General features: G+C 47.7%; 1 protein-coding gene across 3 annotated transcripts in view; it reads right to left on the bottom strand.

The window, feature by feature from the left end:
* The window catches only part of GPCPD1 (glycerophosphocholine phosphodiesterase 1), a 733645-nt gene that overhangs the window by 42736 nt on the left and 662959 nt on the right, over positions 1-27950 (bottom strand). The gene's annotated exons all lie outside the window — the stretch shown is intronic.

Genomic DNA, 27950 nt, shown 5'->3' on the forward strand with positions numbered 1-27950 from the left:
GGTCCGGATGTTTGCACTTTGAAGAATTCTTTTCCAGTCACAAGGTAGGTGACTCCTCCTTTTGGTGATAGTGAGCAAGGGCATCGACTCCATTGTTGGATTGTTTTGCCACAGAGGGTGATAATGGAGTTAGAGTAGCAGAGAGAGAGTGTGTGTGAGAGTGTGTGAGATTGTGTGTGAGTGAAAGTGTGTGTGAGAGAGAGTGTGTGAGAGTGTGCGAGAGAGAGTGTGCGAGAGAGAGTGTGTGAGAGTGTGCGAGAGAGAGTGTGTGAGAGAGTGTGTGTGAGAGTGTGTGTGAGAGTGTGTGTGAGAGTGTGTGTGAGAGTGTGTGTGAGAGTGTGTGTGAGAGTGTGTGTGAGAGTGTGTGTGAGAGTGTGTGTGAGAGTGTGTGTGAGAGTGTGTGTGAGAGTGTGTGTGAGTGAGTGTGAGTGAGTGAGTGAGTGTGAGTGAGTGAGTGTGTGAGTCTGTGTGTATGTGTGTGTGTGTGTGTGTGTGTGTATGTGTAATCTAAGTAAGAAATCACTTTAACAGGTATATTTTTCTGGGTGGGCGCATGTGCATCTACAGCACTACATGCCAAGAACAGACGATTACTGGGTAAGTAGCATTTTATGCTCTAGGCATGTGAGCTGAGATTACATGCTTTGCATAGACTATACAGCAGTGATCTCCCAAAGTGGTGGTTAACCTGTAGCTGTTGCAGTGGTTTGAAATAGTGTACGTAAAACTGCTTGGCCCATACTAACTTGCTGTCTTGCTAACACATCTACACAAAAGTGTTTTGTGAATGTGTGAGCTGTAGACCATGTTGCAGCTTTGCAGATGTCATCTATGGTGATATTTCCTAATAATGCCATAGAAGCCCCTAGTTTGCGGGTGCAGTGCGGTTTAGGGGGGAAACTGTTAATGTTAGTTTTGCCTTTGCTTAGCATGTCTGAATGCATTTGACTATCCACTGTGCAATACGTGATTTTGATATGGAATTGCCTTTATGTGGTAGAGCAAAAGCTACAAAAAGTTGTTTTGTCTTACAAAAAGGTTTTGTTCATTCTATGTGATAGAGAATTTCTCTTTTAGCATCTAAGGCGTGTAGAGCACGTTCTGCCACATCATTTGGTTGAGGGAAGATCACAGGCAACTCAACAGAAAGGCAGAAATGACCTGGTAGAAATTTAGCGTTGGTCTGAAGAACTACTTTGTTTTGATGTACTTTAAAAATGATCCTTCTATAGTTATTACCTGGAGCGCACCTATTCTCCTCAATGATGTGATAGCAATGAGGAAAGCTAACTTCCAAGTGAGAAATTGCAGCTCACATCCGTGCAATGGTTCAAAAGGTGGACCCATCAGTCTGGTGAGGACAATGTTGAGATTCCACCCTGGAGCAGGTGGGAGTCTTGAAGGGAATGACTCTTAAGTCATTCCATAAATGCTTTAATGACAGGCACTCTAAAGAGAGACAGAGGATGTCTATTTTGAAGGTATGCAGCAATTGCAGCAACATGTAAGCGTATGGATGTGTACGCTAAGTTTGAGTTTTGTAGATGTCATAAATAGCATATAATGTTTTAAACTCAAGCATCAAGTGGGTTGATTTGATTATTACAGTATATGACAAAACGCTTCCACTTTGCTCCATAGCAAGCCTTTGTGGTAGGACGTCTAGCCTCTTTGATAATGTTCAAGCAGTCTGTCTGGAGATTGAGGTAGCCAAACTCGAAGACTTTAGGTGCCAGATCGCAAGGATGAGATGACTGGGATCTGGATGCATTATCTCTCCACGGCTCTGTGCGAGTAGATGGTTGTAAGATGTAGTTTTTGGTGAGGAACTACTGAGAGCTCCAAGAGGGTGGTGAACCAGGGTTGGCGGGCCCATGTGGGAGCAACTAGGATTAGCGTCATGGATGCCAGTCTGAGCATTCGTTCCACTAATGGAATGAGTGAGAGAGGCGGAAAAGAATAGGCAAATATCCCTGACCAATTCATCCATAGCGCATTGCCTTTGGACAATGGGTTGGATACCTGGATGCAAAGCTTAGACAATTTGTGTTTAGGGGTGTGGCTAACAGACCTATGTCTGGGAAGCCCCACATCTGAAAAAATGGGACGAGAACTTGAGGGTGGAGTTCCCACTCCTGGAAGGTGTTCCCCGAGGAGATACATTTTGTGTCATATGGCCCACCTCCAGATGGTCTGTGCTAATTGTGACAGCTGGAAAGACTCCTGTTTTTGTATATAGTACATTGCTGTTATGTTGTCTGTACGTATCAGGACAGCTTTGCCTACTAGATGAACTTGAAAGGCTTTGGGCGCTAGAGCAATCGCTAGAAGCTCTAGATAATTTATGTGAAGCTGCTTTTGCTGCAAGCTCCAAATGCTCTGAATTATTTGTGTTTGCAGATGAGCTCCCCAACCAGTGAGCAATGCGCGTCTGCTGTTAGCACTGTCTGTGGAACCGGGTGGATGAAGGGCCGTCCTTTTGAAAGGTTTTGTGGATTCCACCACTGCAGAGAGCGATGAGTGCGGCTATCCACCAACTCTAGATCTGATGACTGACCCAGAGCCTGGTTCCACTGCTGTGCTAAACATTCCTGAAGGGGACGCATTTGAAGTCTTGCGTAAGGGACTATTAGGATGCAAGACACCACCATCCCTAGTAGCTGCATGAATACCCAAGCTGGCAATGAGTGTTGAGGCTGAAACTGAGATAGCAGAGTCCACATGTTGCGGATTCTGGATGGATTGGGGTAGGGCAGAGCTCTTTATGTATCTATAGTGGCTCCCAAATACTCGTGTGTTGGATGGTTGGAGTTGGGACTTGGACAGATTTACTGTGAATCCAAGATTGTGGAGCAGCTGCACTGTTTGTGAGTAGGACGCAGATAGCTTTGTTGCGAGCTGGCTTTTATGAACCAGTCCTCTAAATATGAGAAGACATGAATGTGTTGTTTTCGTAGATGAGCTGCGATCACTGCCAAGCATTTGGTGAAAACCCTAGGTGCATTGGTGATCCGAATGGGAGCACCTTGAATTGATAATGTTGGCCCGCTACCACGAACCTGAGGTATTTGCGGTGAGCGACGTGTATTGGGATGTGGAAATAGGCATCCTTTAAGCCCAGAGTGGAAAGAAAGTCACCCTGCTGAAGGAGCGGGAGCACTTATTGGAGTGTTACCATATGAAAGTGGTCTGATTGAATGTATAGATTTAGGTCTTGGAGGTCTAGTATAGGCCTGAGATAGCCGTCCTTCTTGGGAATTAAAAAGTACAGGGAGTATACCCCGGCCCATTGATATTCTAACGGGACTGGTTCTAAAGCTCCTTTTTCTAATATAAAGAGAACTTGTTGCTTGATAAGGTTGAGATGTTCTTGTGACATTCCGTGTGATATTGGAGGAATGTGTGGGGGAGTGTCTGTAAGTTCCAGGCAGTTACCATATTGGATAATTTGTACAACCCATCTGTCAGAGGTGATTGTAATTTGTACAACCCATCTGTCAGAGGTGATTGTATTCCAGCCCGGTAGAAATTGGGAGAGACGTCTCCCGACAGGAGTGGAATGATCGGGGGTAGCAGAAGAAAGTCACTGTTGGTTGTTTGCAGGGGGAAGTATGTGTTGAGTTGCCTCTGCCTCTTCCCTTGCCGTTGTTACCGCTAAATCCACCTCTAAAAAAAACATCTTGAAGGGCAATTGGTTGTTGCCCTTTTAAGAGGAGAAGGGATTCTCTGTGGAAACATTTTTGGAGCCACCCCTGGAAAAGGAGACACGAAAGCATCCCCTATTAAATGGGGATTGCAAAGCCCCAATGGACTCGGCGACCTCAGGGTCCTTCATTTTTTCTAGCGAAGTGTCCACTGTTGAGCCCGAGAGGTATTCCTTGTTGAATGGTTGGTTGAGAATAGAGGCTTGAATCTCCGGTTTGAACCCTAAAATTCTCAACCAAGCATGCCTGTGTAGCAGTACACTGGAGTTCACTGTGTGGGCTGCCGTGTCCAAGGAGCACATGATGGAGGTATTAGTGATTAATTTACCCTCCTGAATAAGGTAATTTGCCTTTGATTTGTGGTCATCAGACAGAAATTGCATCAGTTTCGCTAGCTCATCATAATGAGCCCGGTCGTAGCGAGCTAATAAAGCTTGCGCATTAGCAATGCGCCAATGATTGGCTGCTTGCAACGCTGCTCTTTTACCCAAGGCATTGATTAATTTTGACTCCTTATCAGGAGGGGCCTCACCTGTGGTTTGTGAATTTGCTTTTTGCGAGTGTTGGAAATTACAAGAGACTCTAAAGGAAGCGGACTCTTGATGAAAGTGGGGTCAGTAGATGCTGGCTTATACTTTTTCTCCACCATGTGTAATAATTCTTGCCCGCACAGGATCTTTAAAGAGTGCGTCTGTCTGCTTAAGCATCCCTTTGAGCATTGGTAATGAGTGAGTAGCTCTTTGAGAGGAACTTAAGGTTTCGAACAAGAAATCCTCTTCGAGAGGCTCTTTGTGTAACTCCACCCCATAATAATGAGCAGCCCCTTTTAAGTAGCTCTATGTATCCTACGTGTTGTCAGGGTTTGGGAGGATATAGATCCGGATCATTATCAGTGTTCGGATCAGTGTCATAGTCCTCTCTTGGGTCATTAATGTCCTGTGGCCTATCCTGATCCCCTTCATCCTGTGGGCCTGGTGATAGTGGTGGTGGAGAATTTGTGGGTGTGATAAACAAATTTGGATCAGTGGGTGATGGAGGTGGAATGCAAGGTGGAGAAGGGTTAGTACCTACATTTCTCTTTAAAGGAATGTGGTAGTCCTCCTGTAGGCCCATTTGCCTCTTCTCTGGAAATCTGGCATGAAAACGTCCAGTGTCTGGATATATGACCAATTCTTTTTGTTTCGGATCTGGAGGGGGTACGTCGAAACAAGGCTCTTTTTGATGGAGTCTGTTTCTCTTTGACGCCATTTTCGCCGTGGAAAGTTTCAGCTCCGAAGATTTACTCTTCGGTAGCAAGGTAATGGGCACCAAGACATGTTTCGGTTTCGATGCGGATTTCAGCTCGGCACCGGCATGGGGCAGACTCGATACCGAGCCGGAAGGCTTTTCCACACTGATCCAGTGTAACTGCTTCCCGTTCTTCCATGTCAGAGTCCGCTTCGAACACAGAGATATGCTCTGCTTATTCTTCCGCTCCTTGAGCGCGGCTTTTTTCTCTGTCGGAATCTTCATCGAAGAGGTCCGGTGCGGAGCCGGTTTGATGTTGCATTTCGTGACATCGAGCCAGATGGTCATGCCGGTTTGATGTTGCATTTCGTGACGTGGAGCCCGACGGTCACGGAGCGTCTTCTTGGATCGAAACAATCGCCACACATCGAAGTCTTGTTCGTCGTGTCCCAGGGATAGACAGAGGTTGCAAGTCAGTGCGCGGAAACTTAGCGAGACAATGGAGCTTGAATGGAGTCCGTTCCATCGACTGCTAGCGAGCCAGACATGGGTAGGCTTAACGGCCCTCCATAAGTTTTCTGATCGAAGACCTGTGAGTCGAAACGCGGAGAATGGGGAACGCGATTGAGAAACAATACCGCAGAGGGTAGTGGATTGGGCGTTGGAGGGAACCCGAGAAACGGTGTCGGACCGGAGCGCAGCAATTCACATCCGAACCTGATGGCGGAAAAAAACTATCTAACCATGGAGTCGATGCCCATGCGCACTATCTCTGAAAGGAGGAGTCACCTAACTTGTGACTAGAAAAGACTTCTTCGAAGACAAAACAACTTGTAAACATCCGGACCCAACACTAGATGGCAGGCTCTGCAAAGCATGTGATCTACAGCTCACATGCCTCGAACATGTATTTATCAGTACTCTCACAGGGTAGGCATATGCCATTAAGGACAATCTAAAGTGGTATGTTGGCCACTGTAGCAGGGGAGGAGGAGTTGAAGGCTGGTAGTCATGATGACCTGCCCACTATCCACCCGACCAGTGTCCCCATATGGACTGGCCTGTTTGTTGCATCATTGGTTGAGAAGACTGTCTCCATACTCCAGACCTCTGGAATAACCCCATAAGCTCTGAAACTGGTGGGGAAGTTGTCAGGAAACCAAGGAACACACTAAAGCTCTACTATCCTTAAATGCTCCAAAGCAAAGTTTGACTTTCTCATTGAAAAGCACGACTTATCACCTATAAGGGTACCTCAGGGCCGGGGGACGTCGGGGAGATTAAGTGAGCTATTGACCAGAGTCACATGATGCTGACCTGAGCTGCCGCTTGCGAGCAAATCGCATCCCCGCACTCCAGAATCAGCAGCTCTGACCGCTGCGTCACACCTCTCCCCAAAGAGCTTGTCCTCAGCACGCCTGCACATCACTGAAGTACTCAGTGGATCTCATTCAGGCAGGTCGATAAAGGACCACACTGGTACCAACCACCCTGCTAAGGAAATCAATGGTATCAAAACGTGCATGCATAAAGTATTTGACCACATCTTTGCCATCATGTATGGACAGAGGGAAATAAGACTGAAAATCTTTCGAACCTGCTGGCAAGATATTGCTGGCCATGTCCCAAAGTGCATGGGTGTATTGGCCCAACAGACAAACCGCGTTAACAAACTGCAATACCAAACTAACTGAAGGAAACACGCGCTTGCCAAAAGCATGAATCCACTTAGATTCTTTGTCCAGAAAGACTGAGAAATTAATTTGGATTCACTTTACTGATTGAGGACTGTACAATAAGGATCTCTGGAGTAGGGTGCTTGGTGAGAAAATACAGGTCATCATGCACCAGTATAGCACATCTGGCCACCTACCTATTCACAAGTGGATAAAAACATGGTCCACAAAGTTGTTGTCAAAGTATTTGTAAGGCCATCATTAAACAGAAGGGCTTAGAAGCTGCTGGATGGGCTGCATGATTTCTGTTAAAAAAAAAAAATTTGAGTGTCAATGGAGGGTAGTCGGTGCCTCTAATGCTTTGGCTGCCCTTTGAACCGGCAATGTGAATGAGGAACGCTCCTCTTTTGGCAAATCAAACTCTTTCAGAAGAGGTGTCAAACCCACTAACATTTTGTAACTCACTAAATCACTGTATAAATGAATGGGGCCCATCATCCTCTTGATCTGCACAGTGCTCTAGAACAGAGTGACAACCAAAAAGATAATGCAGTCTATGTGAATATTTGCAGTGTTGTGGATGGACAGGGTTGGAGTCAGGCAGCATGGCAATCAGTTGTAGTTTTGTAATTTCGTAGCACAATACTGGTCGAGGTTGGGCTCATGTTATTTTGGATTCTGACATGGGCGAAAACACTGGGTCATCCTACAGTGGCATTGGCTAAGGTGTGGCAGAATTCAGGGTAGATCATGGGGGCTAAGGTGGAAGTCCCTACATCAGTTGGCATAGCCCAGTAACAGGACCCAAGGGGAAAGGTGGCATCAGTGTGGGACCTGAGTGCGGTAACTAGACTAGAGGGCACTATGGTATCTTGGGGCCTGAAAGAATGCTAGAGAAAGGCAGGTTGGACCCATTTGTTGCATCGTGACCTATTTGGAAGCCTTGCAATTGTGCAGAGATGAAAGAGCTCAGCAAACCCAGAGATCAGCTGAGGAATCAGCTCAGTGACTTTGACGGGGTGTGAATTACATCTTGAATCCCTTACAACTTGTTCTTGGAGTTAGAGTGGTAGAATGAATTTGAATTCTACTTTGCTCTTTTTTTGTTTGTATTTAGACTTTTTTGAATGGGAAAAGGGGTGGTTAAGAGAATGGTCTTGTGACTGGGTCGAAACCCGGGACTTCGGAGAAGAACCCAAGCAAAGCAACTACTAATTGTGTTCAGTGACATGCAGCTTCGCTTTCTGGTCTTGAATTGACTTCAGATGCATGAGTGCGCACTTATCTCACAATTTAAAAATGTGTGTCCTAAGCACCGATGCAAAAGATAACTCATGCATATTTTAAATGGACATTTGCTTCCTGCAGTTGTGGGTACAGCTTGAATCTTGTTGTGTTCGGTGGGGACATCATTCCCTACTCGCAGTGAACGTTTTAAGTTGTCGGATGACCAGACAGTGGAAGGCATAGAAAAACAAGTATTGGCATTGCCAATAGATCTTCTCTTTGGACCTTTTAAGTGTTTAGCCAGAGCTATTGGCTTTGCCTATGTTTTTAAGTTATGTTGTAGAGCAGTGTAGCTGCTGTGCAGCATGTTGAACTGTTCCCCCCTCGATCCCTCTACCACCACACACCCGCCCTGTGTTAAGATATGGACAAAAGAGTGCATTTGCTTTATAGATAAGGATGCTGGATGACTCAATTCCAACAGCGCCACACTGATGCTGCCCTTTCTTTTCTCTTAACCCCAGCACCTTCTGGAAGTTGTAGTCCCTCCTCACCTCAATTGAACCGGTGTTCTATAAGCTACTGCAATCTAGAAAGGAAAACGGGACTAAACCGAAAAATTGTGCCTTTGTTTATAGATGACAAAATGATGCATCAAGACCTCTCCCCATTTATGTGGTTTTAAACATTTATTCCCAAATCCTAATTTATTACAAAACACACACATATTAAATAATAAACATAAAACTGTCACAGCAGCACGCCTTATCTGGCCCAAACTCAAACAGTGCGTAAATGTTTGTGACACAGTTTTGTACCGAAGGCAGTAATGCAGAGCCGGAATATAAGACCACGTACATAGTGAACTAATTCAAACTAACTAATGGAGTGTGTAGATTTTTTGCAGGAGGTGCAATGTCAGTTTTGTACATTAGCGAAATGGTCATTATTTAATTTATGCTACAAACTGAAATATTGCACAAATATCGCGTACTTTTATGGACATGTATATACACATGGTTAGAATGCACTTGAAGAGTGGGCTTAAAGGAAACAATTGCGCTGTCGGATGCTGTCTGTCCAGGTGCTGCATTGTTTGCAGTGGAACATTCCACCCTCAGCAGCCCTCTGCCTTAAAAAAAAACATAACTCTCCACATAGAATTAATAAAATTTAATTTAAGGGCGTTTTATTAGGAAACATGGTTTATTTCTCCAAACGCAATTGGAGAGCTTCCAGCGCACTCTCTACTCCACTTGGTGAACACTTGGTTCCATTTGTAAGGACTGGTGAGTGGCCCCATTGGGGGAAGAAGGTCAACGTACTACAAAGCACAGAATGCTTTGCGGTGTAGCCACGCCCACTGTGGCAGGTGACATTGATTATAAGAGCAGACGCTGCCTGAAATCTGCTCCTCCAGCCCTTCACGAACAATGCCTCTGAAGAAAGGACTGATTCCTGAAACGCGTCAGGCTTTACATATTTGAAGATTGCCGTGAAAGCATCCAAGGAGCGAGCAGTGAAATGGATCCAAATAAACGTGCTGAATTGAACTTCGTGTGGCTGTGCTTCAATGGGGCTTCCTGTGTTTGAATTTGATGTATATCGGCTGTTGCCCAGTCGAGAAGCGAGGCCCACCTTGACAGGGTCCGTGCAGGCTCTGAGCTGGGGCTTGCAGACAACGGAACGAAGACAAGAACAGCTCCAATACAGGTGGTGCTGCCTTGCGCACGACTTCACTGCTGCAAAAACGCATTGGAGAGCTTCCAGCGCACTCTCTACTCCACTTGGTGAACACTTGGTTCAATTTGTAAGGACTGGTGAGTGGCCCCACTGGGGGAAGAAGGTCAGCGTACTACAAAGCACAGAATGCTTTGCGGTGTGGAAATAAATTACTTGGAACTTTTGAAAACAACTGATGGAGTGCGACCCAATTCTTTCCTTTGGAAGGGTGTTTGGATATACATATATATATATATATACATATACATATATATATATATACATATAGATATATATATATATATATACATATATATACACATATACACACACACATAAAAAGGAAAAGCCGAAAACTAAAGCATTTCCTAGCAATAAATGGCATGGTATATAAATGACATATGAAAAATTACAATGTCAAACGCAGGGCTCGACAAATCTAACAAATTGTACTAGTCCTGCAGGTCTAGTAACTTGGAAAATCGTCCCCCGACCCAACTGCAGCCTTCTTGACCTCAGTCTCTGAAAACGGTGCAAAAGTGACAAGTTAAAAAGATTTAAAGGCATCTTTATTACTCAGTCCCTTTGTGAGCAATAAAAATGCCTTTAAATCTTGTTATCTTGTCACTTTTGCTCCGTTTTCGAAGACAGAGGACAAAAGTTAGTTTGTCTTCCTACTCGCCAGAAGGGGCGAGTAGGACCTAAAAATAGCTCGTCCTCATCCATTCTCCCTCGCAAATGCGAGCGGGTGGATTTGTCGAGCCCTGAAACAGAAGTTTTTCGGTACAAGCAGGTGGATAACAGGGAGGCGGGTGGGTCAGTGAGGAATCCACAGGCAGATACTGTATCTACCAGAAGGTAAGTAACTTGTTCTTCTGATGAATACATCTGCATGTGGATTGCTCACCTTTTGAATTGAATCCACAATCCACAAGCTGTTTCTCTCTCCGAGGAGGGTGTCCACCCGCCTATACCAAAAAATGTTGCAGCACAGAACGTGCAAAATGGCTGTCCCTCCTAACCTCCGAATCAAAGCAGTAATGCTTTGCAAAGGTGTGGGGGAGGCCCAAGTTGCCACCTTGCAGATGTTTACAACAGGAACACCTCTAGCCAAAGCAGAAGAAGATTACTTAGCTCTATTGGAATGAGCTCTAATATTCTAATCCTTCTTAGCCAAGGCGTAGCAGATCTTGATGCACAAGATGATGCCCCTGGAAAGTGTTCGTTTATGGACAGGTTTGCCCTTCATCCTTCCAAAATAGCCCACAAACAGCTGGTCATTCAGTCTTAGGTCCCTGGTTCTGTCCAGGTAGTAGAAGCTGACAGCCTTCCTAGGGTCCAGGCGGTGAAGTCTCTCCTCCTCCTTGGAAGGGTGAAGGGAGGATAGAAGGTAGGTAAGGTAATAGACCGCCATAGATGGAAAGGAGTGACCACCTTAGGCAGGAAAGCAGCCCTGGTTCTGAGAACCATCTTTTTGGCATAAATAAAATGGAGGTTTAGAACTAAGAGCCTGAAGCTTACTTACCCTCCTGGCTGAGGTAATAGCGATCAGAAAAACAGTCTTGAAAGTAAGAAGCCTCAACGGGCAACTATTTAGAGGCTCAAAAGGAGAACTCAAGAAAGTAAGTACTAAATTCAAATCCCACTGAGGCATAATGAAGGCAGTGGGAGAAAACCTATTGGTGAGGCCCTTAATGAACCTCATAACAATGGGAGACTTAAATAAAGATGGCTGATCCGGAAAACGGAGGAAAGCCGACAAGTAACCCTAGCCGTAGCCAAGGAACAACCTTGCTGAGCCAAGGAAAGTGAAAAGCCAAGTACATCAGATAAATGAGCCTTCAAAGGATCAATGGACCTCTCTCCACACCAATTCACAAACTTGGACCACCTAGAGTAATAATTAGATTTGAGGGAGTGTCTCCTGGATGATAAACTAACATCCACCACATCCGATCGGAGAGAGAAAGAGCTCAGGTTGCCACGTTCAATCTCCAGGCATGAAGGTGCAAGCTCTGGAGGTGGGGGGGTCATCCCTGCGAGAGGAGGTCTGACCTGAGATGGAGACAAGAGCGGAGGGTGTGAAGAGAGGTGAAGAAGATTTGTGTACCACACCCTTCTTGGCCAATCCGTAGTGATCAATATGACTTGTGCCCGGTCTTGAAATCTTTCTCAGAACTCGAGGAGCCAAGGGTATGGGAGAAAACACAAAGGAGGAGGTTGAAAAGGCTTTCCTTGAGACAGGTTGCCCAGCACATTCCACCAAGACAGTTCCGCTGCAGTGTCTCTGGAGAGTCTGACCTTCTCCCCGGGATCTCTATTGTGCTGTTACCACTGCCTGCGGAGGCACCACTGGAGTGCCCTCATGTGCCAGCGTGCATGGTTGACCAACAGTATGCAGGAAGCGAACTGACCGAGCAGGCGTAGGACCTTCAGGACTGGAACAACCGCTCCATCATGAAACAAAGGAATCATCACCTGAATGTCGAGAATCCTCTGCGGCGGCGGCGGGAAAGCTCGACACACAGTATTGTCCAGTACTGCCCTTATGAACAGGCTGTGCTGAGAAGGCACCAGGCGCCAAAAGAACCTGAACTAAGGTCAACATCTTGAACTATTCTTGCCCGAGGTAACAATTCAAACCCTCAGGTCCAGGATCGGTCTCAATCGGCCGTCCTTCTGATCTGTGATTGACATATGGCCCACACTCCCTACAGGGCTTTAAACCAGACTTCTTCGAGATAGCCATTCTCACTGCAACACGAAGTAGAAGATTGAAACAATGTTATCACATGTCAACTGGAAAGTCCCAGAAAAAAACGTTACACATTGACGGCACGGAAAAAAGGGAAGTGACGTCCGCGAGATCTTCTTATGGCTCGCGTGACGTCGTAGGGAGCGGAGACGTGCTATTGTGACGTCTTCATCGACATGGGAGAAATAAGAAAATTATTTTCGTGGAATGCGGGTGCAGGGGTAATTCAAAAGGTGAGGAATCCACAGGCAGATGTATCCATCAAAATTCAGCTGTACTAGCGGCCCAGAGAAAATAATAATGAGGATTAAAAAAATAAGGAAAATGCTACTTACCAGTATGCATCTGTTCTTGTCAGGTAGGGCTGCTGACATTCATATCTTAGCATAGATCGCCGCCTAGTGTTGGGTCCGGATGTTTACACCTTGTTGTCTTGGAAGAGTCTTCGAAGTATCACGAGATAGGTGATTCCTCCCCTGGACTACAGTGCGCATGGGCATCTTCTCCATCTTCAGATTGTTTTTCGCCATTGTGGCAAAGATGGAGTATAGGAAAGTAAGAGATGACCATGTAAATGTATGTAAAAAGATAACCCTGCAGCTGTGACAGGCACCGGGCAGGAGGGTGGGCGATATGAATGTCAGCAGCCCTACATGCCAAGAACAGATGCATACTGGTAAGTAGCATTTTCCGTTCAAGGCATGTGGGCTGCTGAATTCATATCTTAGCATAGACTGTATAGCAATTTCTCCTCTAGCGGTGGTCGCCTGTATCAGCTGCAGTTGTTTGAAAAAGAGTTTTAAGGACAGCCTGGCCTACAGCAGCTTGTTGCTTAGCTTGCACGTCAAAACAGTAGTGTTTAGTGAAAGTGTGTTTGGTAGACCATGTAGCTGCCCTACATATGTCTTCTAAGGGAATATTTCCTAGGAAAGCCATGGATGCCCCCATTTTGCGCGTTGAGTGGGCTTTTGGGGGAACTGTTAAAGTGCGCTTTGCCTTTTGATAGCATATTTGAATGCATTTAACTATCCATCTGGCTATTCCTGTCTTGGAAATGGGATTGCCCTTATGTTGTGGTGAAAAAGCAACAAATAGTTGCTTTGTCTTTCTGAATGATTTTGTTCTGTCAATGTAATATAGCAGAGCTCTTTTAACGTCTAGTGTGTGTAGAGCTCTTTCAGCCACGGACTGCGGGTTTTGAAAGAAAGACTGATTGACGTGGAAAGAGGAGATAACTTTTGGCATAAATTTAAGGTTTGTACGAAGCACTACCTTATTGTGGTGTATTTGCATGAAAGGTTCCTGAATGGTTAGTGCCTGTAGCTCACTCACTCGCCTGAGGGAAGTAATGGCAATTAAAAATGCCACCTTCCATGTTAAGAACTGTAGTTCACATGAATGAAGTGGTTCGAAGGGGGGGTCCCATGAGTCTGGTAAGTACTATGTTTAAGTTCCAGACTGGAGAAGGTGGATGCCTTGGAGGGATAATTTTTTTAAGTCCTTCCATAAAAGCTTTGATAGGTGGTATTCTGAATAGGGACACATGTTGTCTGTTTTGAAGATATGCTGCTATAGCAGCAAGGTGTAGCCTTATGGATGAGTATGCTAGGTTACATCTTTGAAGATGTAGCAGGTAACAGATTAAGTTTTGGATGGAGGCATCTAATGGATTGATTTGGTTATTATTACAATAAATTACAAATCTTGTCATTTAGCTGCGTAGCATGATCTGGTAGTGGGGACGCCTTGCTTCCTTTATAATGTTCATGCAGTCTGGAGGCAAGTTAAGATATCCAAACACTAAGACCGCAGGAGCCAGATCGCTAGGTTCATCTGATTGGGATCTCAGTGCCTGATTTCTCCATGGTTCTGTGTTAGCAATTGTGGTAAAAGGTGCAGTGTTTGGTGAGGAACTACTGAGAGTTCTAGGAGCTCATGGCTGTCTTGCCCATGTGGAAGCAACTAATATCATTGTGAGTGACTGTTGCCTTAGTTTGCGTGCCACTAATGGAATCAGTGGGCTTGGTGGAAAAGCGTACGCAAATCTGCCTGACCAGTTCATCCATATCGCATTGCCTTGTGACAACGGGTGTGGGAACCTGGCGGCAAAGGACGGGCATTTTGAGTTTTCATTTGTGGCAAACAGATCTATCTCTGGATGTCCCCACTTTTGGAAGAATGGTTGGAGAACTTGAGGGTGAATCTCCCATTCGTGTATTTGTTGACTGTGTCGGCTTAGTAGATCTGCTATCGGATTGTCTCTTCCTGGGAGGTGTTCTGCCAGGAGGTAAATGTTTTGTGGAATTGCCCACTTCCATATGCTCTGTGCTAGGTGAGATAGCTGCAGAGAGTCTGCCCCTCCTTGTTTTTGGATGTAGTACATGGCTGTCATGTTGTCCGTCCGGATTAACACAGCCTTGTTGCACAAGTATTTCTGAAAGGCTTTCATTGCTAGAAATACTGCTAGTAACTCTAAGTGGTTTATATGTAGTGTCTTTTGTTGGACTGTCCAGAGACCTTGGACGGTGTATTGAAGGAGATGGGCTCCCCAACCTGTCAGTGATGCGTCTGCTGTTAATACTACTTGTGGAACTGGCTCTTGGAACAGTCGCCCCTTGGAAAGGTTTTGTGGGTTCCACCACTGCAGAGAGTTGTAAGTGCGACTGTCTACCAACACTAGGTCTTTTAGTTGTCCTTGAGCTTGGATCCACTGGCGTGCTAGGCATTCCTGTAAGGGACGCATTTGAAGCCGAGTATGAGGGACGATGAATATGCAGGAGGCCATCATGCCTATAAGCTGCATGAACACTTGAGCTGGCAGGGAGTGTTGTGGCAGAAATCTTTGAGTGAGAGACTGTATGTTGGCTATCCTGGCTGCATTTGGATATGCCTTCGCCACTGAGGTATCTATAGTTGCTCCTAGTGTGGGAGGGTTGCAGATGTGATTTTGGGTAATTAATGGAAAATCCTAGACTGTGTAGTAGCTGGATTGTCTGTGAGGTATGGCTGGCACAGTGTGCGTATGAGTTGGCTTTTATGAGCCAATCGTCGAGGTAGGGGAACACATGGATGTGTTGTCTTCTGAGGTGTGCTGCTACTACTGCTAGGCATTTTGTAAAAATCCGTGGTGCCTTAGTTACCCCGAAGGGGAGAAGTTTGAATTGATAGTGGTGACCTTCTATTGTGAACCTGAGGTATCTCCTGTGAGCTGGATGTATAGGGATGTGAAAGTATGCATCTTTGAGGTCTAATGTAGCAAGGAAGTCCCCTTGCTGGAGTAGTGGGAGTACTTGTTGTAGAGTGATCATATGGAAATGCTCTGAGAGTATGTATTGATTCAGAGGTCTGAGGTCTAATATTGGTCTGAGGGAACCGTCTTTTTTGGGAATGAGGAAGTATAGAGAGTGTACTCCTGTCCCTTGATGTTGAAATGGGACTGGCTCTATAGCACCCTTTTCCAGCATGGAGCACCTCTTGTAACAGCGTGATGTGTTCTTTGGACATTGGACGGTGTTTGGGTGGTATGTTTGGTGGAGTAGAAGTGAGTTCCAGGCAATAACCATACTGGATAATTTGTCTCACCCAACTGTCTGTTGTAATGCTGTTCCAGACTGGTAGGAATTGTGTTATTCTGCCTCCGACTGGTGTTAGGTGGTCTGGAGGGAGCGTGAACAAGTCAGTGTTTGGTGGCAGTGAAGGCTCTGGTGTTATTACCACCACGTCCTCTGCCCTTGTTATTATTTCCTCTATAACCTCATCTATTGGAACCTTTATTAAAGGTGCCTTGTGTAGTAGTTTTAAATGATGAAGAGGTTTGGGATGTGTTGCCTCTGCCTGAGCCTCGAAAAGAGGAGCGACGAAAGGAGCTCCTAGACTGTTGAAATTGAAGTACACTTATGGACTTAGCGGTGTCAGTATCTTTTTTCATCTTTTCTAAGATGGTATCAACTGCAGGGCCAAACAAGAAATCTTGGTTAATGGGATAATTGAGTATTGTAGATTGCACTTCATTCTTAAAACCCGAGATGCGGAGCCAGGCATGCCGGCGTAGCAACACGCTAATGTTGACAGACCTAGCGGCTGTATCAGCTGCATCAAGGGCGCATTTTATGGATGCGTTAGTGATGAATTTCCCTTCCTGTTTTAGGTCATTTGCTTTTGCCATATAGGGTTCTGGTAGGTGTTGTAATAATCCCTCCAGTTCATCATAGTGTACTCTGTCATAGCGTGCTAGGAGAGCTTGTGTATTGGCAATTCTCCAGGTATTTGCTGCCTGAGAGGCCACTCTTTTCCCTGAGGCTTATAACATTTTGACTCCTTGTCAGGAGGGGCATCACCTGTTTGCAAATTTGCCCTTTTCCTAGCATTCGATACAACTAGAGAGTCTAGTGGTAGCTGAGACTTGATATAAGAGGGGTCTGTAGGGGCTGGCTTATATTTCTTTTCAATTCTTGGATTGAGAACACGCGCCCTGGCTGGGTCTTTAAAGATGTCTGGTGCGTGCCTCAATACTCCCTTCAGCATAGGGAGTATACGTACACTCTTCTCTGATGTTGGGAAGGTGTTAAATAGGAAATCCTCCTCTATAGGGTCAGTGTGCATGTTTACGCCATGATACAGAGCTGCTCTGTCTACTAGCTGGTTAAAAGCGACAGTGTCGTCAGTAGGAGACGGCTTTGTGGGGTATGGCGAGGTATCGGGTATGGGTTGTATATCATATGGGTCATCAGGGTCATTCTGATCGTCCCATGTGTTATAGTGGTTTCCTTGATCATCAGGGTCTATAAAGTCCTGTTGAGGATCTTCACCCATGTCTTCTACCTCATCATAATGTGGAGGTGTAGGAGAATATGGAACATAAGGCATGTTAGGAGTGAAAGGAGGAGGTGTGAAAGGTCTAGAAGGGGATGTTCCAAAGTCCTTTTTCTTAGGAGGAACAGAAGAAGGTGCTTCAGTGTCCAGTCTTCTCTTGTTCTTATTGTAAACTGATATAATTCCTGTATCAGGTTCTATATACAGTCTGTATTGGTCTGGGCTCACTGGATCAGGATGAAAAAGTTCTTCTTCCACTGTCCGTGGCTTTGGCGCCGAGGTTTTTGGATCGGTCGCTTGCTTGTTTTTATTTTTCTGTGGAGCTTTTTTCGGCTCGACGTCCTTTGTCAGCTCGACGGCTCTTTTCGGCTCGACGGCCTTGTTTTACTCGACGACCTTCTCCGGTTCGACGGTCTTTTTAGGCTCGACTGCCTTTTTCGGCTCGATGTGTTTTTTCGGCTCGACAACTTTTTCGGTTTGACTGCCTTTTTCGGCTCGGAGGCAGTCTTCGGATCGACGACTTTCTTTGGGTCGATTCCCTTTATCGGGTCGTTGACCTTTTTCGGGTCGACGGTCTTCTTTGGATCGACGCCCTTCTTTGGGTTGACAGTGTTCTTTGGATCGATGACCTTCTTTGGGTCGACTGTCTTTTTCGGATCGACGACCTTCTTTGGCTGGACGGCCTTTATCGGATCTGCGACTTTTTTGGTGTCGGCGCCCATTCTCGGCTCAGCGGCTGTTTTTGAGTCGACGGCCTTTTTGGGAAGTGTTTTTCTCCGTCCCAGGGTACCGGAAGGCTTTGGTATGGTCTTCGGAGCCGAGCCGGAAGGTGGTGCTTCTGAAGCGGTGTGTCGGTCGTGGCTAAGGCTTTTAGGCGATGCTTTGACTGGAGCCTTGTCTGGAGGTGGAGGCAGGGTAGGGGCTTTGGTACTCACGGTTTGCCCCGGTGGGATGTCTTCATCGGAGTCCGACTGGTCTAATACTCTGACTAGCTCTAAGTTGGAGTCTGCTGCCTCTCGGAGTTCATGTTCATCATCGAAAATGTTATCCGGTTCAGGTGCCTGTCGCTGCATCTCTTGTCGAGCAGCTCTTTGGTTACGGATAGTTTTCTTCGACCGGAACTGAGCACAAGCTTGACAGTTTTCTTCGCTGTGCTCTGGAGATAGCGATAAGCATACAGTATGCAACAGGTGCCTATGTGGAAACTTGAATCGACATTGTGGGCATCTTTAGAACAGGGTCCTTTCCATCGGCAGGAGGCCCACATGGCATCGAAAAGGCCCAACGGCCCGCGTCGACTACCAGAGATAGATGGAAAGGGTTGTCGAGTTGAGGGATACCGAGCGGAAACAATACCGTCGCAAGTGTATGTTTTTTTGGCCTTAGAAAGTTGGAAAACTTCGGTCCCGAAGTTGGAGTTGTCAAAGTGCATCCGAACCCAATGGCGGAGAAAAACAATCTGAAGATGGAGAAGATGCCCATACGCACTGTAGTCCAGGGGAGGAGTCACCTATCTCGTGATACGTGGGGGAGAATGGAAGGCACCGGGAGATTAAGTGATTTACTTGCACAAGGAGTAAACCACATAAGGTGGGACCAGATGCCGGATGATGCAAGGGGATGGGGGGGAGGTGGGCTAGTTGTGTTTTAACACGTTTGTAATATCATGGCAATGCGAGAAAAGCATACGCCCTTTAGAAAAGAATGCTTCCGGTTATAGCCACTGTTCAGAACAAAAGCAAGGCTCAGCCGCCATACTTAAGGACAAAGGTCAGAAACTCAATAAAGAAAATAGTGCTTCCAGACTGAAGAACACGTACCATGTAACAACCGAAGTAAAAGGGCCAGTCGCCTGGGAGGTTCCAAATGAAGACAAGGCAATACTAAGGAGGGACTAACAAGCCTCTTTATGAATCATAAGCCAGCATTTACGAAGGACAATGACACAAGCCAACACCAATATGGACGGATAGTGGGTGGAGCTTCTATTCTATACTCCACTACAACGAGACTCGCAGTGCATGCGCGCCGATTCTAGGTTCAACCTAAAAAGCAGCTGACTTTACCGGGCACGGGTTGCGCTTGTATGCATCTCCGCTTTTATAACTATGACATCGTGGAGCCAAAGCACAGATACACGATGCCACCTACCAGCGCAAGGGAGCACTGTTACAAAAAAAATATTTGTGGATCCAGTCTGTCGCCTGAGGATTATTATAGAGTAAAGAATCTGTGGTTTGAAGTATCTGTTTGAATATGAAACTGTTAAAGTGCTGTGGTAAGGGAATTCTATTATGGGTTTTGTCTGTACCACTGAACGGAAGCGGATTATGGCCCTACAGATTATTAAAGAGAGGACTTAGTAAACCTTTGCACACAGTTACCATCACTTTTGATTGTTTCTTTTAGATCGTTCATGATGAAGAGGTGGCCATTTGCCTTTAATATTGCCTCACTAGAATTCAACTCCAGTGTGGAAGCAAAGGCAGAACTGGGCAGGGGGCATTATTGATTTAAATTAGTAGTGAAGTGCTTCGACTGGATGCAGCGAGGAGAATACGTTTAGAAATAAAACAATGGTAAGTCTTGACATTCTTTAGGAAGCTGTAGGTCAGAAGTCACCTTTGTAAATATCTATGGGGAAGACAAATGAACTTTCTCGTGGTGTAAAAGGATTAGTTACTTATCTGTAATCCTAGTTCTTATCCAGGGGTTTACTCATATAAGGCATAATCTATGAATAATCCTTGTCCATGTGCGGGATCCCAGAGCATATAGAAAATACATATACATACATATATATGCATATATATGCATATTTGAAAACATATACATGCAGCCTAAAATATTTCCAAAATGGCAAAGATGCTGAAATTACATAGGTTTGCATAGTAGCACCTATACTCTCCCAACCCCTAAGGAAGAAAGAGAGCAGTAAACATTTGTCATACAACAATGCTTTATTGCCATAGAAAAACCTGTAATTGCAGGCATTCGCCAGTAGGCTGCAGTAGAGTATAAAGAAACAATGAAAACTGACACCTTGCCTTTAAGGCATAAGAGTAGGGGTACCGTGCCTTTAAGACCTGTAGGCGACCCCCTGTTCCCATGATGCACCACAGGTGGCAGTTAGGCCAGTTCTTTTTGGAGGTGCATAAACACCTGAGGAAATCCATAAGTAACATACCATAACTTTGCAGTAATGCTCGTCCGGGGAGGTGGGTGAGTCGCTTATGACTTTGATGAGTATTCCCCTGGATGAGAACTAGGATAACAGGTAACTAATCCTTCTCATCCAGGGGATACTCCTCAATAGTCAATCTATGAATAGATTAGCAAGCCCATACCCAAAGTCTCGCGGACGAGCAATCAAGTATACAGCAAAAACATGAATCAACATCACATTTATAATGCAGTTATGCAAACAAAATCCTTAAAGAGGCCTGTCCCACTTGGGCATCGGCCTGTGCATCTGAATCTAGGCAGTAATGGCAGGTAAAGGTATGTACTGAACGCCATGTAGCCGCCTTACAAATCTCAGATATTGGAATGTTGCGAAGGAGAGCGGTTGTAGAAGCTTTTCCTCTAGTAGAATATGCACTAGGTTTGCCCTGTAAAGCTTTGTTAGCTAATTGGTAAGACAGAGCTATACAGGAGATGATCCATCTCGAGATAGACCTTTTTGAAGCTGACAAACCGGTACTAGTTGTCCCATAATTAACAAAGAGCCGGTCAGACTTCCTAAGTGGAAGAGTTTTAGCTAGGTAAAATTTCAAAAGCCTCCGGAGATCTAGAGAGTGTAAAGAACTCTCCGGGGGAGTGGTTGGTTGAGGGAAGAAAGTAGGCAGAGTGATGGTTTGATTGATATGGAAATCCGAGACCACCTTGGGCAGGAAGCCTGGATGTGTACTCGGCACCTCTCTATTGGCATGAAACACTGTGTAAGGTTCCTTGCAACACAGGGCCTGGATCTCGCTCACCCTGCGGGCTGAGGTGATGGCTACCAAAAAGGCAGCTTTCAAGTTCAAGTGCTGCAAAGATGCCTTATGAATAGGCTCGAAAGGAGCACCCATCAACTTGGTAAGTACGATGTTAAGCTCTCAGGGAGGAGAGGGGGACCTCACTGGTGGAAACACTTTCTTAAAACCCTCTAAGAAATCTTTGACCACAGGCATGAGGAAGAATGAGGTCTGAGAAGGAGACTTCCTATAGGCTGTTATTGCGGCTAAGTGAACCCTGATGGAGGGGTACTTCAGGCCTGACCTTGCCAAATGCAATAAGTATGGGAGAATCACATGCTCCTGACATTGGATTGAATCAAGAGAATTGTCCATACACCAAATGTAAAATCTCTTCCACTTGAAAGCATACGACTTTCTAGTGGAGGGCCTCTTTGCCTCTAAGAATGTTCATGCAGTCAGCTGAAAGGTCTAGGTGGCCATATTGGATGACCTCAGGAGCCATGCCGTCAATCGAAGGGAAGGAAGGTTGGGGTGAAACACCCTCCTCTCGTCCTTGGTCAGCAAGTCTGGGCGGCAGGACAGTCTCCGGTGAGGAAACTCCTACAGCTGGAGGAGATCCAGGTACCACCACTGGCGTGGCCACTGTATCACCGCCGTAATCAGAGGCAGTGGAGAAAAAGCGTACAGCAATGTCTGAGACCAGCTGATTAAAAGTGCATTCCCCGCGATCCCTGCTAGGGGAATCCAGACGCAAAGATGGGGCATTTTGCGTTTGCCGCGTCTGCGAACAGATCTATGTCTGGCAATCCCCATTGCCGAAACACCTCCTGAGCGACGTCTTGGTTGAGCACCCAGTCGTGCGCTTTTACGAAGTTTCTGCTTAGGCCGTCCGCCTGAACATTGAGGATTCCTGGAAGGTGAACTGCCACAATGGAGAGATCTCTCGCCAGAAGCCAGCGCCAAATGGATTGAACTTCCAGAGACTAAACTCGTGACCTGGTGCATCCTTGTTTGTTCAGATAGAACATTGAAGTTGCGTTGTCTGTCTGAGCTTGAATGTGGTTGGAGTGCAGAGACGGGTACAGGGACTTGGGCGCTAGATGGACAGCCCGGAGCTCCAAGAAGTTGATATGGTAGCTTCTTTCCATTTCGGACCAGAGACCTTGTACCTGAAGCTGGTCCATATGAGTACCCCAGCCGTGCATTGAGGCATCTGTGACCACCACTGTCTGCGATGGAGGTTGCTGATGAAACATGACTCCTTGCAGTAGGTGAGAACGTTTCATCCACCATCTGATGGAGTCTCTGGCACCTTGGTGGAGAGAGACATGATCTTCCCAGGGGCCTGACCTCTGAGACCATTGGTCCTCGAGTGCCTGCTGCAGAGGTCTCATGTGAAGGCGTGCATTGGGCACAATGTATATGCACAAGGCCATTGATCCCAGTAGTGACGACACTTGTCTGGCTGTAGGGCTTTGGGTGTCTAGCAGGGTGCGGCACTTCAGAAGCATTGATGACAACCTCTCTTACGAAGGACACACGCTTGCCTCTGTAGAGTCCAGGGAGGCGCCCAGATAGTGTATTCGTTGGGTGGGATTGAGTACCGACTTCTTGTAGTTGACTTGCAACCCCAAAGAATGCATCAGGGTGAGACAGTGAGAGATAGCTCTGAAGCAGAACAGGTGTGGAGCTTTTTAGGAGCCAGTCGTCTAGGAAGTCTGCCCTCCTGCTGCTGGGAGTCCTCCCAGCCCAGGAGGCAAGGACAAAGGGTTTCCTGCCAGGGGCGGTGCCAGCACCGTCCCAGACAGGATTTTGTGTATCCTAGGTAGGCAGGGCTTTAGAGGAAGGTGACTGCAAGTGGCACCCCGGTGCTCACTATGCATAGGCCGGCTTGAACCAGTTCCAGGGGCACTCCAGCCCCTGATCTGGGGAAAGCCCGCCAAAGGAGAGGGGTGTAACCACCCCCCTCCTAGTCCCACCCATAGGGCAGGACTTAGTCGCGTGCCAGCCCCTTTTTGCAGGATAAAGGTAGGAACTGGCCCCCTTCCAAATCAGATCAATCTTTGAATCCTGAACCGACTTTCCACGAGAGGAACTCAAGACTCTTCCTAAGATTTCTCCCTTGTGACTAAGGAGTAGTCACCCTGCAGCAGCAGGCACCAACCAAGCATCACGGTCTGCTGTAAGTCTCTCCTCCGGATCAAGACTGCCCAGCACGACGAGAACCGGCTTCCCTGGCACCTCTGACCTCAACCTGCATCATCAGCCCAGCTGTGATCCGTGGGTGTGACGAGACCTCGAGGGACCGGCCATCTTTAAAGACTGCACGACGCTTGTCCAGCACGACCACCGAGTGACCCTCGACTGAGTGCTTTGGGGTAAGAGAAGCCCCGACCCTGAGCAGCTCCAGCACCGAAGTTCAGCCCCCCTGCATCCACGAGATCTGCGTGGGGCCCTTCTGCTCTTTGCTGCTCACCGCGTTGTCCAGGTCACTTGCCCGTTGGCTAGTGGCCCTCTTACGACGCTTCACGACGACAACCACCGCTGGTCTGGTTGCTCCAGACTAGCCCTTGCTCCCCTCCAAAAGAGGAGCACCCTGGACCCTCCTGGTCCACTCCAGACTCTATTTTAAGTCCACCGCGTGGGCTTGCATTTGCCAAGACTTGTTGCCCCAATCCTGGGTCCAGCGACGTCGACAGCAGAGACCTTTGTTGGACAGCTCGCACCTCCATCCTGGTCGCCGACAACGCCTCCTGGTCCGAGAGACTGCAGAGCCCAGCAGCGCCCACTCACCTGGTTGAGGTGACTTCGTCCGGTGCCACTCTGGTGCCCACCTAAATCACTGGCTAGTGATTCAGAACTTGGTCCCCTCTGCTTACAGGTCTTCTTCCCTGATCCAGGCTTTGATCACCACGAACTTCTTCACTGGCCGCCTGCCAGCAACTTATTTCTTCAGGCTCCTGGTTCTTCAACAAGGGTTTCCGACGCAACTTGAACCCTATGCAGCCGCAGCCCCTGGGCTAGGTAAACTGAGTACTCCGGTGCTCCAGCATAGTCCAACACCCTAAGTGTTCGGATCCACTCTTGTTTTCGACCCACCTAGTCGGGTTCGCCCGAGAACAGTAACTTTGTGATTGCTAGTATCCATAGACTTGTTCCCGCATTACGCGTGAGTTCCCACTCTGCACACGGCGTCCCTAGGCCTCCTGCTTCTAATCCAAGGGTTCAGCATTGTAGGCCTAGCGTTTCTACAGTCTAGAAAAGTAGTACTTACCTGCTAGTAATTTTGCATTCCACTTCTTGTGTATGTGGTTTTGCGTGCCCCTCGGGCATTAGTGTAAATTGTGCGACTAAGTATTTTCGTAAGAGTTTTGTTGTGTGCTTAGCTCCCTGTCTCAAAGAGCCAGGGTAGTCTTGTTATAAATAAATATCTGTTTATTTTCATAACAACTTGTGTGGTGTCCTTTCACTTGGTGTTCAAGGGGTATATGTGATGGTAAAACAGCTGGCTTAACACGCCCTCTAGAGTTTAGCCTAAAGACTGCACGTGTCCATGCTACTAGGATAGCTGGTCTATCAGGTTGACTTACAACCAAACATCAATAAGGGTTTTTTGGACTGATACAAAGTGTTCACTAGAATAGTGAACATTATATATCAGGCCAACTTCTCACAGCAACGACTCAAGGTTTGGGAGCCTGCTTGGAGGTGGACTGTTGCTTGGTGTTATTGCCTCTACCTCTCCCAGGGCGTCTTTGTTGGAACTGAGATCTTTGCTGGTACTGGGCGGACCATTGAGGGGTTTGAACCCTATGTTGGTACGCACGTTTGTCGCCCTAACGGAAACGTTTCTTTAACTCCTTGCGTTTCTCGAGACCCACAGCCTTGACAGTGTCCATCTCAGCCTTCATCTTGTTCATCTCCTCATCAGCGTGAGCCCCAAACTGAGATTAACCATTGAAAGGGAGGTTCAGCATTTTCTTCTGAGCACCAGGCTTGAGGCCTGTGAGGCGCAGCCGAGCGTCATGAGCAGACTCCATGGGAGTATCCATGAGCGGCGAGATCTGAAGCATCCGCTGCAGCACTTATTACTTGATTGGCTACAAGCCCTCCTTCCTGTAGGATTTCGGTGAAATCCTGCCGGTCTTCTTTGGGAAGCTTCTCGGCGAAACGTGTGAGAGAGTCCCAAAGAGATCTGTCTTATCTCCCGAGAAGGGCAGTGTCACTGGCAACCTTCATGTATGACGCTAAAGTGTTGCACATCTTCCTCCCATACGAGTCCATTTGTTTGCTATCCTTCTCAGGAGTCACAGAGGATGAGGTGGAAGCGGAGTGGGATTTCATGGCTGCAGTCACAATGACCGAATCAGCTGGTGGATCAGTCCTGAGAAATAAGGGGTCCTCTGCTGGAGCCTTGTATTTTTTGGCGATTCTGGATGGTACAGAACCCACCGTCGCAGGAGTGAGGAAGGTGGTCATAGCCGGTTCCAGGAATCCAGGCACCAGTGGTAGCAGCGGTCTAGGAGCTGTCCGGTGATGCAGGGTATCAAAGATGACAGACGTGGGAACCACCGGGGTATGCAAAGTGATGTTGAGTTTCTTTGCACCACTACCCAGCACATCTGTAAATGTAGAGATGTCATCTATGGGCGACACCCGTGCTGGAGCCGTGAAGGAGAAGGTCTGAGAGTAGTCCCGGATTGTCAATCTTGTAGAAGACCATGTAGGTGATTTTGTGCGCCTTCTCTTATGGGGCCTGTCGTGATTGCGGCTGTGACCACCCCTGGACCTAGACCGACGTATGGAAGGCGATCTTGGTCTGGAAGGTGATCTTGGTCTCATAGGGGAGACTTCGAAAGTCTAGCCGGAGTGCTTGTCCGAGGAGTAGGAACAGATAGTGAGTATGTGCTGGAGTAATCCGAGTCCGGACTACTGCGGACAGCTGACACAGCACCCTGCGGACGGCGAGGAGACAAACTGCGGGATTTCCCATTCACAGGTTTGGGGGATACTTCTGGCGAGATCTCCACAAAGTGCAGTCCTGGAGACGATGACTGGTCTCCTGACGATCTGGACCCGGGATCTTACTGCCTCGGGGCCTCCGCAATCCCTGTGACCTCTTCTCTCGACGTCGAGTGCTTCGACGTCAAGGATGTCTGAGTCACCATCGGCGTTGAGTGAGGTCTCGATGGTCTTGACGTCGATCGTCCACGACGATGAGGTGACCTCGACGGCGACCTTCGGCATCGAGTTGGTGATCTCGACGTCGATCTGCTATGACACCGAGTCGACGTCGATTTGCCATGACGTCGTGTCGATGGCGATCTTTGATGACATCGTGCCGACGGCGATCTTTGATGACATCGTGCCGACGGCGATCTTTCACGACGTCGTTTCGACGGCGACCCTCCATGGCGCCGTGTCGATGTCCTTGACGTTGAGTGGTGGGATCTCGACGGCGGCACGCCAGCTGGCGGCGATATGTTAGCCGTCATTACTCTCGACGCTGACCCCCTCGAGGGTGGCGGAGAGTGTCTCGACGTCGACGGAAGCTTGATCCTCTCAGCAGCCACAGTCTTCGAGCCCGAAGTGTGTTACCTCGACGCCGACTTACTTGGACGCGGCGGAGACTCTCGGCGTCGAGATGGTGTTCCTAAAGAGTGTCTGGGCCTCTTCGACAGCGACTTCCACGGTGATTTTCTCATCCCCTTTCTCTTCCTGGGGTTCAGGAGAAGTGGAATGTCGCAGCTTTTGGCCTTGCTTGCTAGAAGACTATGTCCTGTGGCCTCCATGGCCACCCACCTGATGACTTTTCTTTTTCCAGCAGAGCATGGAGTTTTATCTGTTCTGTCGCGCAGGGTTCGCCTGGAGAACTTCTGACAATGGTGGCACTGGTCAGGATTGTGTGAGGATGGAAGGCACACAATACACTGGACCGAAGTCACCGACGGCGCGGGGGCCTAAGCACCCGACGGCGCCGGAGCACCCGGCCCGCGTGGGGACCCAGTCGGAGCCGCTTGGCCCGAAGGCGCCGCAGGACCCGACGGAGGAGCAAGCGACCTCATGGCCATGAGGAAGTCTGCAATCTCCCCCGGCGTCGCGTCCTGACCAGGGACCGGTGGGTATGGAGCAGGCCGCGACACCTGCGGCTCCAGCAGAGCCGCGTGGGCGGTGTCGCCCGAACCTACGGCTGCGTCACGCGAGCGTCGGGGGGAGTCAGAAGAGCGATGATGCCTCTTTGACTTCTTGTGCCTCTTACCTGAGGAGTTCGAGCTCGAAGACCGATGACGACTCCCGGAACTGTGGGCTCTCCAGCCCCGCGACCGGTCCCTCGACCTCCTTTCGGACCGGGACCTCGAGCGGCGCGGGGCGGACTGCCGAAGCTCGAGTCGCTTACGGGACCGCTCCAGTCTAGCCTTAGACGTCAGGGCCCGGCAGTTGGAGCAGGACTTGTCGTCGTGGTCCAGGCCTAAACAGTGCAGGCACCGGCGATGGGGGTCGGTAACCAACATCATTCGGTTGCAGTCGGCGCAGGGCTTGAACCTGGGATTACCGGCACCGTCGGAGTCGAATAGACTTCGAAAATAGTTCAAAAAGGATCTCAAAAGGTTAGTCAAAAAGTGACTAGGGTACAACTTTTTCCAGATCTGCACTAGCTGGCGCGGAAAAAAGAAGAACTGACGTCAGCACGCGGAGGCGGCGTCTAAGTACTCCGACGACGTCATCACGGCGCCGACGACGGACGCGGACGCCTACCGACTAACATGGATACTGCTACGCAAAAAAATTCCGGATCCAGTCTGACGCCTGGGAATATTCTAAGGGAAGGAATCTATCACTAACGTATCTCTTTCAGATATTGTGG

The sequence above is a fragment of the Lissotriton helveticus genome, chromosome 6 (genome assembly GCF_964261635.1).
Source record: "Lissotriton helveticus chromosome 6, aLisHel1.1, whole genome shotgun sequence".
Lineage (NCBI taxonomy): Eukaryota > Metazoa > Chordata > Amphibia > Caudata > Salamandridae > Lissotriton > Lissotriton helveticus.